The 17118-nt window shown below is 41.4% G+C and overlaps 1 protein-coding gene across 9 annotated transcripts in view; it reads right to left on the reverse strand.

Annotated features, from left to right (window-relative positions):
* CACNA1A (calcium voltage-gated channel subunit alpha1 A) overlaps positions 1 to 17118 on the reverse strand; it is a 310161-nt gene that overhangs the window by 236022 nt on the left and 57021 nt on the right. The gene's annotated exons all lie outside the window — the stretch shown is intronic.

A 17118-nucleotide genomic window follows, 5' to 3' on the forward strand; every position in this document is an offset into this window, starting at 1 on the left:
GGACATCTTCCTGGCTGACCCCAGAGAAGGAGGGGCTGGAGGAGGGTGCGGGGGCGGGGCGCGGGGGCCGGGGAGTGGGGGGAGGGGAGAGGGAAGCAAGGCAAAAAATAACCGAGGAAGGAATCCAGGCAATCCCCAGTCCACCCACTCCGGAAGGAAAAACAAAAAACAAAAAAAAACCAGTTAAAAAAAAAAAAAACAAAAACGCACACCCCTTTAAGACTCGAACGGTTTGCAAAGGACGCCCCCCGGGACGCAGTGGAAGCTTCAAATTCCTCCGAGGTCCGGGTCAGGCTGGCATCTTGCAAAAGGAGTGCGCCCGGCTCATTAAAAACATTTTTTGTTAAAAAAATACAAATAAAAACCAAGTCTTTGCTGGGGTGTGGGGGGAAGGCAGCCCCCCAAATTAAAAAAATCCCCCTTTCTGTTTTGCTTGAGTTCCTAGACCTTAAAAATGCTGGAAGATCTGTAGCCAAAAAAATTAAATTAAATTAAAATTAAGAGTATTAAGGAAAGAAGGGGAGGGGGGAGGGAAGCGCTCCGAAGGGCTCTTAAGGAGTCTTGAAGCCGCAGGGTCCGGGTGTTTTTTTTTTTTTTTCTTCCTGAATCACCAGCGGCTGCCTCTTCTGCTCACGAAGGAGTGTGAGTGTGCGTGTGCGCGCAGCGTTTCGCTCAACCGTGCCTCATCTTGGGGTTAAATTGCAGCAATGAAATCCTGAAAATTCCCAACAGGAGGGGAAAAAAAACGAGAGAGAGAGGGAGAGAGGTATGCGCCGTTCCCTTAGCCACTCAATAGCTGCTCCCGGATGCTGCAATGCCTAGCGTCCTCCCCCCCCCCCCCGCCCCCCAATGCCTCCTCTTCCTTCTCCTCTAGATTTTGCTAAAATAAGACTGATGTGGAGGGGTGGGGGGAAGAGGAAGTAAGCGGGGGTGGGGGGGTGGGGGTGGGGGAAATGGGCGCAAAGGTCTGAACCACTGGCCAGCGAAGCTCCAAAGAGGGGCGATTGATGAGTTTAACGGGAGAAAGACCCACCCAAAGTGTCGGCACATGATGGCCCGCGACCAATCGCGGAGGCGCGAAGGGACCTGTCTCAGCGGAGTTTTGTGGGGGAGAGAGGGGAGAGCCGGATGGTCGGGAGGCAAGGGGGAAGTTGGGACGACAGATTCCTCCTCCCTTGGGAGGAAACCTTGCTTTTCAGCGGGTTCCATTTCGGTTGCAGGCAGCCGGACGCTCCCAGCACCTTGCAAGGAGAAGGAGGGAGGAAGAGAGGAAGAAACTTAAAGGTAGAAAAGGAAGGAGATTCAAATCTAGAGGTGCAGTGAGTCCTCTGCACAAATTTGCTCTATTTAGCAAAAGACAAATTTTAAAAACTGGGAGAATGGTTTGGTGGTACTTCTGTGAAAGTTTCAAATCGGCCCTGCAAGCTGGAATGAAAGATTGACCCCCATCGTCGGAAAAACGCCAGAGGTGGCAAATCTTAACCGCCAGGAGTGGATAACTAACCAGGTCCTACTTGGCTGGATAAAGCTTCTGGCTTATATATGTTGCATGGTGTTCGCTTCTCTCCAGAGCCACTACAGTTTTATTTCCCACTCCCCTTTTTATATTGTGAAAGTGAAAACACACAGAAAAATACCCAAAGCATAAATGTACAGTGTAAGAATTTGCTGTGAAACTGGCACTCATGGAACTAACACCCAAGTCCAGAGCTGGCTCCCCGGAAACACACATATGCCCATTTCTCTCAGCAATAATCACATCCTGACTTTATGGTATTAATAGCCTTGCTATTCTTTATACTTTTACTACTTTAGTGTGCATTCCTAAACAATACAGTTCCACTTTGCATCTTTTTGGATTTTACATGAATATAAGCATCAGTATATATTCTATGATGTTTGGTTTCTTTGGTTCAGCATTATGTCTTTAACAGAGAACAGACTTGTGGTTGCCAAGGTGGCGGGGGAGGGGTGGGAGAGGGATGGATTGGGAGTTCGGGATTAGCAGATGCAAACAATTACATAGAGAATGGATAAACAACAAGGTATCCCTGTTGTTTATCCAAGGAATATAGCACAGGGAGCTATATTCAATATCCTGTGATAAACCATAATGGAAAATAATATGAAAAAGAATGTATGTATGTGTATAACTGAATCATTTTGCTGTACAGCAGAAATTAACACAACATTGTAAACCAACTGTACTTCAATAAAATAAAATTGAAAAAACCATTATGTCTTTAAGATTCATCTGCTGTTGTCACATGTCACTGCGATTGATTCACTTTCACTGCTGTATGGTATTTCAATAAAAGGGTAAGCCACAATCTGTTTATCCATTATCTTGTTGATGGACATCTAAGTTGTTTCCAGTTGAGGCTCTTAAACATTCCTGCCTTGAATAATCCTGGCACCTATAAATATGCATTTCTGTAGGAATAGCCTTAAGTGTGAAATTTCTGGGTCACAAGGTAGCATATCTAAGGTTTGTAAGATGTCACCGAACTGTCTTCCAAAGTGGATGTACCAAGAAACTGTTGAAGTTTTACAAAAGCAATATATTGACTAGAAGGCAGGGGTGATAGAGAGGAAGGGGAAGAGGATGAAGAAGGCAAATATTTTTTCAAGGCTTAGCTGGTTGAATCCTATTTCATGCCCTCCCCCATCAGTATATGTGTTCATTTGAATCATACTAGAAAAGATGATATGTCTTTACATATATTCCCCATTCTGTGCCTGTGGGTAAGCCTTTACAGGTTACCTATAGCACTTTTGAGATTTCCTAACTTGTCAAGGTATGGACAAAATGATCAAACCAAGAGTGATCAGAGTTGCAAGGAAATGGGATGTGTAGGATTCTCAATAAATATTAATGATTTTTGTACTTGATGTTTCAGATTTCAAAGGCAAATGACAGTTAATATGAATCAAGAAGTAATCCCATGTTCATGGCTACAAACAGCCAGTCATATAAGAAGGCTGCATTGTGCAAAGTGAACTTACACATAACTTGCTATGATGGACTTTCCCAAGAAGACAGTTGAGTTTCATATAGCATAAGCATCACCTACAGAGATTCCTAAAGACCCAAAGCTTTTCAGAAAAGAGTAACCTCTCACTGAGAAAGTCCTTACCAAGATAAAGCATCTACAAGTTTTCATAGATGCCCCACTTTACAAGTGAAAACATTGAGGCTGAGAGAGATTTTAAAACATGCCCAGGTCACTGACATGGGTCTGAAACTACTTCTGACTCTGTTGGGTGGAGGTAATTGGATACAAACACTTTGGAAAACTGGCCATTTCTTCCAATGCTGGACCCTGTGAATACCCTGTGACCCAGCATCAGCGCTCCTAGGTATAAACCCAGGAGGAATGAGTACATAGGTCTACTAAAAGACACTCCCTGGAATGTGAACAGGATCATATTCATACTAGTTAATAATTGGAAACCTCCCAAATATCTATCAATAGCAGAATAGATCAATACTCTGCGGAGCATTTGCACAAAGAGCCTTCTGCAGCAATGAGAATGGACGATCAGAAGCTACACACAAGTGCATGGATGAACCTCACAAACACGATTCTGTACCAAAGAAGCCAGGCATACAATAGAACATGGTGTGTAATTTTTGTTATATAAACTTCAAAATGGGCAAAATGAATCTATGCTTTAGAAGTTGAAGTAGCCATCACCCTTGAGGGTAGAGGAGTAATTGGCACAAAGTGGGGGGGCTTCTGGAATTTCTCGATTTAAGTGGTAATTTTACAGGTGAGTTCACTTTGTATAAGTTGTGCATTTTGAAAGTTTTCATTGAGCTGTGCACCTATAAGTTGTGCAGTTTTCTGGGTGTTCTCTACTTCAACAGAAAATGTTTGTAATGCTTCTGAATGTAGATCCCAGGTAGCACCACTTGTCATAGTGATCTGTGATAATTCTCCTTGCGGACTTTAACCATGAAGTCTCTACAACAAACTCTGGCCGCCTTTTTACCAGAAGACAAAGAAAATCTTCCAAGACACCCTAACCCAAGCCTAGACAGCAGACAAGCTGGCTGTATATCAGAAACGCCTGCAAAGTGTTGTAAAAATTCTGATTCCTGGGCCCTCCCTCTCCCCTGATTTTCATTCAGCAAGTCAGTGAGGGGTACATCCAGGTTTGCTAATCACTGCTCTGGAAGGGACAAACTTATTATCCGTATCTTGGCATTCTCTAAAGTTATCAGTGGTGGTGGTGTTGGCATTTTTGGTGGAACAGTTTTGCTGTTTGAGTCTGTCTGGTGCATTGTGGGCTGTTGAGCACCCCTGGCATATGCCCACTGGGGGTCAGGAGCACTCCCAGTCTTGTGAAAAACAAAGATACCCACACATATTTCCAAATGCCCCCTGTCAGGGTGGCAGAAGAATCTATGCTTTCTTCTCACCAAATGCCATTCCCAAAGCTTGCTTAACCCTGAAGTTTGACATGTTGGAGTTCCTCTCTCTTTCCTCAGAATCTTCCAAAGTCTTCCAACCCTCTCAATTGCTCTACTTCCCTTTTCTGGAAAGAACTCAACTCGTGTACCCTAAAGTGTGTCAGGGACCCAGGTGCATTATCCTAATGGATTCACTTTACAGAGAATGAAAATTTTATATAGCCAAAGGAATGAATCTCTAATATTGGAATCTTACATATCACCTAGCAGATGGAAATGGATGGGCAAGAAATCTTCATAGGCTCCTCAAATGACTGCAGTAGGTAGTTCCTTGCCCTCTTTCCATCATTAATCCAAATTAGTAATGTTGACCAGGTAGAAAGATTTAGAATCTCATTAACATTGCAGACAGAAGCAGTTTAACAAGAGGCCTCCAGAAATCAGCCTCAGCCATTGGTTCTAATCTTTAACACATCTGCCAGCTGGAGACTTAATTTATCAATCAGCAGCAGCACTACCATACTGGCTCTGAGAATTATATTCAGTTGAACAGGGCTAGCAACTCTGAAATAAATGCCCCAACTAAATAGCTGCAAATCACATTCATTTGGTTGCTAAAACAATTAACAACTAGTCCAGTCATTTTGAGTTGCAAGAATGGATCAGCCAAAAGACATTTGGTCTCTGCCTTCTAGTCTGGATACCCATTGAGAATGAGTGCCAAGATCTTTGGGAGATGGAGGGTATAAACAACAAAAACCAAATCTGATAAGCCAGATATTTGCAGATCATGATGTAGGCACTCAAGAGTGAATCCAGAGATGGACTGTGGCTGTCACTCCAGGCGTAATATCGCACAGCAGTATGTGCCCTGCAAATTTCCAAAACCAAATGAGACAGAGTCAAATTCTGGTTGCAGACCTGGGTACAAATCCTAGCTCTAATACCTCCTAGCTGTGTGCTCTTGGAAAAGTGCTTAGCCTCTCTGAGCCTCCGTTTTTTTATGTAAAATAGAGACATGACTCCTTACCCCACAGATTGCTGTAAGGATTAATTAAGATCAAGCAGGTAAGCATGCACAATGACTAGTATATAATAAGCAAACAAGAATGATGGTAGGGGGACTTCCCTGGTGGCGCAGTGGTTAGGAATCCGCCTGCCAATGCAGGGGACATGGGTTCGAGCCCTGGTCTGGGAAGATCCCACATGCCATGGAGCAACTAGGCCCGTGCGCCACAACTACTGAGCCTGCGCTCTAGAGCCCGTGAGCCACAACTACTGAGCCTGCGCTCTAGAGGCCGCGAGCCACAACTGCTGAGCCTGCGCTCCAGAGCCCGCGAGCCACAACTACTGAAGCCCGCATGCCTAGACCCCGTGTTCTGCAGCAAGAGAAGCCACTGCAATGAGAAGCCTGCACACCACAAAGAAGAGTAGCCCCTGCTCGATGCAACTAGAGAAAGCCCGAGCACAGCAATGAAGACCCGGCGTGACAACAAAAAAAAATTTTTTTTAATATGATGGTAAATAGATTTTTTTTTAATCACCAGAGTCTGGAGAGATATTTCATATTCATGGATAGGAAGACTCAATATTGATAAAGGACTGTTATCCAAAATATAAAAAGAACTCTTAAAACTCAATAATAAGAACAAACCTGATAATTAAATGAGCCAAAGACCTTAACAGACACCTTGCCAAAGAAAATATACAGATGGCAAATAAGCATATGAAAAAGATTCTCCACATGATATGTCATTAAGGAAATGCAAACTAAAACAACAATGAGATACCACTACGCACCTATTAGAATGGCCAAATTACAAAACACTGACACCACCAAATGCTGGTGAGGTTGTGGAGCAACAGGAACTCTCATTCATTGCTGGTGGGAATGCAAAATGGTACAGCCACTTTGCAAGACTGTTTACTGGTTTCTTACAAAACTAAACTTACTCTTATCATAAGATCCAGCAATAGCGCTACTTGGTATTTACCCAAAGGAGGTGAAAACTATGTCCTCACAAAAACCTGCACACAGTTGTTTATAACAGCGTCATTCGTAACTGCCAAAACTTGGAAGTAACCAAGATGTCCTTCAGTAAATGAATGGATAAACTCTGGTACATCCAGACAAAGGAATATTATTCAGCACTAAAAGACATGAGCTATCCAAGCCCTGAAAAGATATGGATGAAACTTAAATGCAAATTACTAAGAGAAAGAAGCCAATGTGAAGAGGCTACGTACCGTATGATTCCAACTCTACAACACTCTGGAAAAGGCAAAACTATGGAGACACTAAAAAGATTAGGGGTTGCCAGGAATTAGGGTAGAGGGAGGGATGAGTAGGCAGAGCACAGGGGGTTTTTAGAGCAGTAAAATTACTCTGTATGAGACTGTAATGGTGGATACATGTCATTATACATTTGTCCAAATCATAGAATGTACAACACCAAGAGTGAACCCTAATGTAAACTATGGACTTTGGTTGTAATGTGTCCATGTAGGTTCATCAGTTGTAACCAATTCACCACTCTGAAAGGGATGTTGACAATGGAGAGGCTATGCATGTGTTGGGACAGGTACACTTGTTAAAACTGAGAAACCAACATTGGTACAATGAACTAAACTGCACACTTTTTTCAGATTTCACTGGTTTTCCCACTAATATCCTTTTGTTTCAGGATCCCATCCAGGATACTACATTCTTTTGAGTCATCTTTTCTCCGTAGTCCCTTTGGTCTATGACAGTTTCTTTTCTTGTTTCTCACAATTTTGATAATTTTTAGGAATACTGGTCAGGTATTTTTTAGAATGTTTCTCAATTTCGGTTTGCCTGCTGTATTCTCATGATTAGAATATGATGATGGATTTGGGGGAAGAAGACCACAGAGCTGAAATGCCATCCTCATTGCATCATATCAGCAAGCCATGACATCCATATGACTTATCACTATGATGTTGACCTTGATCACTTGGTTAAAACAATGCCTACCAGCTTTCTCCACTGTCGAGTTACTATTTTTCCCTTTGTCTACTCTACTCTTTGGAAATGAGTCACTAAGCCCACCCCACACTAGTTAGGAGAGGGGAGAAGATTAAGCTCCATCTCCTGGAGGGAAGAGTATCTACATATATTCTTTTTGTTGTTGAAGTATAGTTGATTTACAGTATCGTATTAGTGTCAGGTGTACAGCACAGTGATTCAGTTATAGATATATAACTGAATATATATATATATATATGTTTCTTATATAAAAGAAGCACATATATATATATATATATATATATATATATATATATATATATATATATATATATATATATATATATATATATATATTCTTCTTCAGATTCTTTTCCCTTACAGGTTATTACAAAATATTGAGTGCAGGGCTTCCCTGGTGGCGCAGTGGTTGAGAGTCCACCTGCCAGTGTGGGGGACACGGGTTCGAGCCCTGGTCTGGGAAGATCCCACATGCCACGGAGCAACTAAGCCCGTGTGCCACAACTACTGAGCCTGCGTGTCTGGAGCCTGTGCTCCACAACGGGAGAGGCCGCGACAGTGAGAGGCCCGCGCACCGTGATGAAGAGTGGCCCCCACTCACCACAACTGGAGAAAGCCCTCGCACAGAAACGAAGACCCAACACAGCCAAAAATAAATAATAAATAAATAAATAAATAAATTTATAAAAAAAAAAAATATTGAGTGCAGTTCCCTGTGCTACGCAATAGGTCCTTGTTGATTATCTATTTTATATATAGTAATGTGTATATGTTAATCCCAACCTCCTAATTTATCCCTCCCTCCTACCTTCCTTTCCCCTTTGGTAACCATAATTTTGTTTTCTATGTCTGTGAGTCTGTTTCTGTTTTGGAAATAAATTCATTTGTATCTTTTCTTTAGATTCCACATATAAGTGATATCAAATGATATTTGTTTTTCTCTGTCTGACTTACTTCACTTAGTATGATAACCTCTAGGTTCATCCATGTTGCTGCAAATGGCACTATGTCATTATTTTATATGACTGAGTAATATCCCATTGTATATACACACCACATCTTCTTTAGCCATTCATCTGTCAATGGGCATTTAGGTTGCTTCCATGTCTTGCCTATTGTAAATAGTGCTGCAATGAAAATTGGGGTGCATGTATCTTTTCGAATTATGGTTTTCTCTGGATATATGACCAGGAGTGGGATTGCAGGATCATGTGGTAGCTCTATATTCTTTAGAATACTTTGTAAGGGAAATTTGTCTCTTCTCCCTTATTCATTTATTCATTTATTTAATCTTTTATTTATAACAGTACAGACTCATATATTTATTTTATTCTTTGGATTACCCACGCAAACTGTATTATTTATTTTGTTGCTTGAAATGTTCCCTTTGGCCATTGGGAGCTCCTTCAGACTGGTTCTTGTGTTCCTTTGATAAGCTCCCATTTTTTTTAAGCTTCCTTACTTTCTGCCACCGCAAGAGGCTCCAGGATCATCCTTCACTGCCCTGCCCTAGAATTAGCCATTTCTCCAAGGATTCCTGGTTGCTTTCATTGGAGAATGGTATTTAATGATCTCAGGACTGGGTGCAATATTGCATTTTTAGTTTTTATTTTGGTGGAAGTTGTATATGCAGGCAATTTGGCAATCACCATAAAACTTACAAGAACTCTTATGGATAAAAGTGCAAGGAGTAACAGATTTATATAGTTACTCCCCATGCACAATTGTTCATTTTAATGGTAAATATAGTAACTGTAGAGTGGAGTGCCCTGGTAGATAAGCAAGTGATCAAAAATAGCACACCAGTAATGGGGCAAATTGACATCACATGCCTCTTGGTATGATGTACCAAGAAGGATACAACATGACTTCGTGCCATGATTGTATCATTTGAATAAATTGAATTCCATAATGTTCAAAATAAGGGGCATTCTACGAAACAACTTGCCTATATTCTTTGAAAGTGTTAATGTCAGAAAGTTCAAATAAAGACTGAGAAACTTCTCCAGATTAAGGGAGACATGGCGACTGAACCCAACAAGGGAGCCAGAATCTTCTTTTGCTATAAAGGATGTTATTGGGACAGTTGGTGACATCTGAGTAAGGTCTGTAGATTAGATAATAATAGGTACCAATGCTAATTTCCTGATTTTGACCGTTGTGCTGTGTTATATAAGAAAATGCCCTTCAGAAAACATTGAAGTATATAAGGTTAAAGGGCCATCATATCTATAAATTATTCTCAATGGTTCAAGGGTGGTGGGTAGACAGAGAATAAAGTGGAAGTAGTAAATGTTAACATTTGGAGAACCTGGATGAAGAATATACAGGAACTCTTAGTTCTGTTCTTACAACACTTTGGTAAGTCTGAAATTTTGTCAAAATAAAAAGTTAAAATATCACCTCACACCGGTCAGAATGGCCATCATCAAAAAACCTACAAACAATAAATGCTGGAGAGGGTGTGGAGAAAAGGGAACCCTCTTGCACTGTTGGTGGGAATGTAAATTGATACAGCCACTATGGAGAAGAGTATGGAGGTTCCTTAAAAAACTAAAAATAGAACTACCGTTTGACCCAGCAATCCCACTACTGGGCATATACCCTGAGAAAACCACAATTCAAAAAGAGTCATGTACCACAATGTTCATTCCAGCTCTATTTACAATAGCCAGGACTTGGAAGCAACCTAAGTGTCCATCATCGGATGAATGGATAAAGAAGATGTGGCACATATATACAATGGAATATTACTCAGCCATAAAAAGAAACGAAATTGAGTTATTTGTAGTGAGGTGGATGGAGTTAGAGTCTGTCATACAGAGTGAAGTAAGTCAGAAAGAGAAAAACAAATACAGTATGCTAACACATATATATGGAATCTAAGGGGAAAAAAAAAAAAAGGTCATGAAGAATCTAGTGGCAAGATGGGAATAAAGACACAGACCTACTAGAGAATGGACTTGAGGATATGGGGAGGGGGAAGGGTAAGATGTGACAAAGAGAGAGTGGCATGGACATATATACACTACCAAACGTAAAATAGATAGCTAGTGGGAAGCAACTGCATAGCACAGGGAGATCAGCTCTGTGCTTTGTGACCACCTAGAGGGGTGGGATACGGAGGGTGGGAGGGAGAGAGATGCAAGAGGGAAGAGATATGGGAACATATGTATATGTATAACTGATTCACTTTGTTATAAAGCAGAAGCTAACACACCATTGTAAAGCAATTATACTCCAATAAAGATGTTAAAAAAAAATAAAAAAAAAATGCTAAATGTAAAAAAAAAATGTTAAAATAAATAAACAAGTGGCTACAAAAAGTTACATATATACAAGTTTCACTCATTCCTTCATTTTGTTGAGCACCTGCTATATGCCAAGTGATTTTTCCGAGCACAGAACAAGACAGACAAAAATTCCTACTGTTGTGGAGCTGGGTGGAAACAGGAAAAAAATGGAATACAGACGGAAATGCATAGTTTGTCAGATGGTGTTAAGTGCTAAGGAGAAGAACAAAGCAGGAGAGGGGAATAGAGAGTGCAGCCACTAGGAATTAAGAGTCAAATAGATCTCTGGGGCGTGTTATACAAAGCAGTGCAGACAATACACACTATTAGCTTTCAATAAAAACGTGTCAATTAAATATCACTTAAATTCTGATCTCTAAACGTAGAAGGCAGCTTCTGACAAGGCCTCCAATGATTCTTGCCTTTTGGTGTTCACACCCTTGTGTAATGCCCTCCCCTTGAAAGTGGGTGAGACCTAGTGACTCACCTTTTAAAAATCTTTGCCTTTTTAAAAATTAAAAAAAATTTTAATACAATTTTTAAATGTTACTTTCCATTTACAGTTATTACAAAATAGTGGTTATTTTCCCCGTGTTGTACAATACATCCTTGAGCCTATCTTACACCCAATAGTTTGTACCTCTCACTCCCCCACCCCTATATTGCCCCTCCCTCCTCCCAACTGGTAACCACTAGTTTGTTCCACTCTATCTGTGAACCTAGTGACTCACTTTTTAAAAAAGTTGTATTGAAGTATAGTTGATTTAAATTTATTTATTTGGCTGCATTGGGTCTTCGTTGCTGCATGCAGGCTTTCTCTAGTTGCTGCGAGTGGGGGGCTACTCTTCGTTGTGGTGCATGGGCTTCCCACTGCAGTAGCTTCTCTTGCTGTGGAGCACGGGCTCTAGGCACACAGGCTTCAGTAGATGTGGCACACGGGCCCAGTAGTTGTGGCTCTCAGTCTAGAGTGCAGGCTGAGTAGTTGTGGCGCATGGGCTTAGTTGCTCCACGGCATGTGGGATCTTCCTGGACCAGGGCTTGAACCCGTGTCCCCTGCATTGGCAGGTGGATTCTTAACCACTGCGCCACAAGGGAAGTCCATGACTCATTTTAATGAATAAAAGATGAAAGAGTGATGGGATGGCACTTTTGAGATCAAGTTACAAAAAGACTGGTTTGCACATTGCATGCCCTCTCTATCTCTCTCTTTATTGCTTACTCTGAGGAAAGCCAGGTTCCATGTTGTGAGCTGCCTTATGGAGAGTCCCACGTGGCAAAGAACCAAGAACAGCCTCCAAGAAACATCTAGTGAGGAACAGAGACCCTCAGCTCTACAGCCCATGAGAAACTGAATTCTTCCAACAGTTACATGTTTAAGCTTGGAAGGGAACTCTTCCACAGTTAAGCCTTCAGATGAGAATGAAGTCCCCATTGACACCTTGTTGGCAGCCTCATGAGAGACCCTGAAACAGAGGACCCAAGTAAGCTGCACCCTGGTTCCTGCCCCACAGAAACTATAGGTAATAAATGATTGCTTTTAAAGCTGCTAAGTTTTGGGTAATTGGTTACACAGCAAGAGGTAACTATTACATGAAGACTCCATATTTCTCCTCCTAAAATAAAATAGCTGTTTTTCTCCTTCTGGATCCCCCAAAAAGACTTATTCTCTGAGAGAGGCATTATAGATGTTCACCAACTATTTCCCTTTCTCCGTATTCAGGCACATGGTAAGATGGCATTCCCTGGTCCCCTTGTGTTTGCTGAGGCCATGTGACTAGTTCTGGCCAATGAGCTCTCAGTGGGAATGAAGTGTGTGCTTCCAAGTTGGAGCATTTAGTTGTCAGTGCGAATCTCTCGAGAGCTGCAGTGACTAGCCACCTGTGACTATTATAATTAAACAAAATTGAAAACCTGGTCCATAGTTGTACAAGCCACATTTCTAGAACTCAAAAGCCACATGAGTCTAGCGGCCACCTTATGAGACAGCACAAATCAAGAACATTTCCATCACCCTCCTACATTGTTGGTGGGAATGTAAATTGGTACAACCACTATGGAAAACACTATGGAGGTTCCTTTAAAAACTAAAAATAGAGCTACCATATGATCCAGCAACCCCACTCCTGGGCATATATGCAGAAAAGAGGAAAACTCTAATTTGAAAAGATACATGCACCCCAATGTTCATGGCAGCACTATTTACAATAGCTAAGACATGGAAACAACCAAAGTGCCCACCAACAAACAACTGGTTTAAGAAGATCTGGTGTATATACACACCATGGAATATTACTCAGCCATAAAAAGAATGAAATATTGCCATTTCCAGCAACATGGATGGACCTAGAGATTATCATACTGAATGAAGTAAGTCAGGCAGAGGAAGACAAACACTGTATGATATCACCTGTATGTGGACTCTAAAAAATAATACAAATGAATCTATATACAAAACAGAAACAGACTCACAGACATAGAAAACAAACTGATGGTTACCAAAGGGGAAAGGGAGGCGGGGAGGGATAAATTAAGAGTTTGGGATTGACAGATACAAACTACTCCACATAAAATAGATAAGCAACAAGGATTTACTGTATGAACAGAGGGAACTATATTCAATAACTTGTAATAACCTAGAATGGAAAATAATCTGAAAAATATATATATATATAAAACTGAATCATTTTGCTGTACACCTGAAACTAACACAATATTGTAAATTAACTACACTTCAATTAAAAAAGAACATTTGCATCTTCTGGAAAGTTCTATTTTACAGCTTTGCTCTGGAGCATTCTTTTGCACAGAAGCAAGCAGAGCTTCGGATGGTGACTACTCTTTAAGGTTGGGCCCCAGAGTGAGGATAACGTGGAGCACAGCCCCAGTTTGAGCTGTGAGGTTGTGCTGGGCAAGTAAGGAAGCAACATCTCTCATTTTAAAGCCACGGGACTTGGGGGTTGTAATCTGTAGCATGCCATTCACAGATTTCAGCAAATCTCTTTATTGGCATCTGCCTTAAAATGACTGTAGCTATAATTCTGATGCCCACTCCTTAACCCAATTACCCTTTCGAGGACTTCTGACCTCTAAAATGAAAAGAGAATAATTTTCTGTTGTTGTAAGCTACCTAGTTTGTAGTAATTTAAAAAAAATTTTTTATTGGAGTATAGTTGATTTACAATGTTGTGTTAGTTTCAGGTGTACAGAAAAGTGATTCAGATATATATATGTGTGTATGTATATGTATATATGTATATATATACATACATATATATTCTTTTTCAGATTTTTTCCATTATAGGTTATTATAAGATATTGAGTAGAGTAACCTGTACTCCACTCAACAAGTAGGTCCTTGTTGTTTATCTATTTTATATATAGTAGTGTTTATATGTTAATCCCAAACTCTTAATTTATCCCTCTCCCCCTTTCCCTTTAGGCAACCATAAGTTCTACGTCTGTGAGCATTTGACAAGTGTTTATTGAGCATCTATGCTCAATATGAGGCCTTACCCCAGGCACTGGGGATGGATACAGCCATGAATAGAACAAATAAGAAACTCATGTTTTAGGGCAGAGAAACCAGAAAAAAAGAGTGAGCTTGGATAGATCTAGCATATGTCAGGTAGAGATAGTTTTTATAAGAAAAATGGAGCAGGCATTGGGCCAGCTAGAAGAGGAGGGGGAGTTATTTTGGGAAGACCTCTCTGAGACGGTGACATTGATGGAGAGACTCAAGGAAAGAAAGGAACAGAGATGCAGATATCAGAGGGAGGAATGTTGCAGACTGAGGAAACATCAACAGCAAAGGCTTGTGAAGACAGCCTGGTGTGTTCAAAGGCCAGCAAAGAGGCTCATGTGGCAGGAGTGAAGGGAGTGAGAGTGGATGAGATAAGGGAGGTTTCGGGGATGACAGGGCTGTCATCCCCTGTAAGGGCTTTATTGTTTTAAAATGTAGGTTTTATTATTTTTCAGGTGTGGTGAGGCCAACAGATTGAGAGACAACTGCCATTGAAAAGATAGCTTGTTTTACTCAAAGACCCCAGGAGGAGGAGCACATCTTGCCATGCAGGGCCACCCAGGGAAGCACCAGGGTCAGTTGGTCAAGAAGCAGTGGGAGCAGGATGAAAAAGTGGGCAAGATCCTTTATTGTGGTTTCCTCAGAAAGGAAAAGGTAAAGCAGGGTAAGCAGCCTTAGGATTGGCTGGCTTTAATAATTTTAGCAGGCTGTGGGGTGTAGGGGCTCTCCCTAGTTGGTACCTGGCCCTGGGGTGATCAGGGCAGTGGCAGAGCATATTTGCAATTAGAGCCTGGTAGAGGAGGCTGTGGAGATGCAGGCTCTGGATTGGTTGGTTTGTGTTTGAAATGTGTGCTCAAGGCTGAATCCTTTACTATCTCAAAGGATTGGCTAACCCTGGGAGAGGCAGTCCTTCAGGGTCACCCAGATGCCAAAGTATCCAACATATGTGGTTAATACATTTATCTTATGACACTTGCCAGAAAGACTTTTCCTCTTGTAAAGTCACATCATTGCCCTTAAGATGTTTTGAGTTCTGGGACCTCAAGGTCCTGCCTATCCTGTTCATTGCTCCAGCCTCAGCAACTGAGAAATGTCAAAATAGAAACCTACTGTCTTGATAAGTGAAAAGGGCAAGTTACAGAGAAGTACAGAACATGAATGATCTTTATGAAAGAGACAGAACTCATGAAAATATAAAAGTGTTCGTTCATGTCTTTAAGAAGAAACAAAGGATAAACCAGAGACCAATACAAATGACTTCCCAATAGGGAAAAAGAGAGAATGGAGCTGGAGGAAGAGCTGAGGGGAAATCTGATCCTAACACCTGGTTAGAATCAGAGCAGAATTATTTCCCTGGAAAATGTGGACTTGCTCCTTTTATTTTCTTCTGTTTTCCCCAATGACTAAAAAAGAGCAGGAAACACACAGACACACACACACACAACAGAGAATGTGGTAAGAGTTAAGCTTAGTGACAACACGAATGGAAACACACACACGTGTTCGCGAGGTTACACGTAAATATATGCATACATCTGTGATGTCCTTCCATAGCTGTACTGCTTTTCTGTCACTGAGACGACAACAGCTAAATAATCTCATGTCCCATATGGCACCCCGACTGTCACAAAGTTAACGCACTTAAAGTTAAGGAGGGTTTGTGAAAAAACTAAAGACCTTTTGAATTATGAGAAGGTAGGTGTGTCATGGGTGTGCCTGGCACTGCCCAGCCTTGATCTGGCCACCTCAGTGCATACAGGACTGGCTTCCCACTGCCAGCCCTCAGGGGGCTTTCTCTAGCCACCAGAGTGTCGACTCGACAGGCTGGGATGCTAGGAAATGAGTGCTCCTGGGAGCACTTCAACCTGTGATTGATGGAAGTTGGTGGATAAATACCCCAGCTCCCTTGGTCCTAGGGTGTGGGAACTCTGAACAATGTGCTCTCTGCTGCCCCCAGAGGTCTCCACCGGTACTGAGTCCCAGTTGTTCACTATGGTAACTTGCCTGAGGGCACATCCATTACTGGTTGGTTCTTCCTTTCCCCACTCCTCTGCCAGTGTGTCCTGGGATCTCCACCCCAAAACAATTGAATCCTTGCTTCCATATCTGCTTCTGGGGGAAACCCAAACTAAGACAATGGATTTGGACAGATTCTGTTAGCTATTTCAAAATCTTTAGGCAGAAAGAAGATCCTCCCTCCCTCCCTCCCTCCCTTCCTTCCTTCCTTCTTTCCTTCTCCTCCTCCTTCTCCTTTTCCTTCTTCTTCTTCCTTTCTCCTCCCTTCTCTTCTCTTCTCTTCTCTTCTCTCTCTCCTCTTCCTTCTTCAAAACAGAGTCTAAAGGGGCTTGTACAATAAAAGTTGAATATAAATCAGGTACCCCAAATATATGTGCTATCTCAGCCTCATTGTGTAATAGAAAAAACAAACGCAGAACTACTTGTCAAAAGATTTGGACTCACACTCTTCAAATGTAGCCACAAGCCTCATGTGACCACTGAGTGCTTGCAATGTGACTGGTCCAAATTGAGATGTAAGTATTAAAATACACACCATATTTTGAAGACTTAGTACAAGAAAAATATGTGAAATATCCAATAATTTTTATATTCATTATAGGTAGAAATGATAGCATTTCCAGTATGTTAGGTTAAATAAAATACATTATTAAAACTAACTTTACCTGTTTCTTTCTACCTCTTCTAATGTGGCTGCTGGAATGTTTAAAATTACATATGGGACCATGTCGTATTTCTACTGGACAGAGCTGGTCTAGATGATTACCCAGTTCTGTACTTCCAAGCTCCATGAATTAGGGCAAGACATTTAATCCCATGGAGATGGTTTCCTCACTTAGGAACAACACAGCAACAGTAACAAAGA

Source organism: Balaenoptera musculus, chromosome 3 (assembly GCF_009873245.2).
Source record: "Balaenoptera musculus isolate JJ_BM4_2016_0621 chromosome 3, mBalMus1.pri.v3, whole genome shotgun sequence".
Classification (NCBI taxonomy): Eukaryota; Metazoa; Chordata; class Mammalia; order Artiodactyla; family Balaenopteridae; genus Balaenoptera; species Balaenoptera musculus.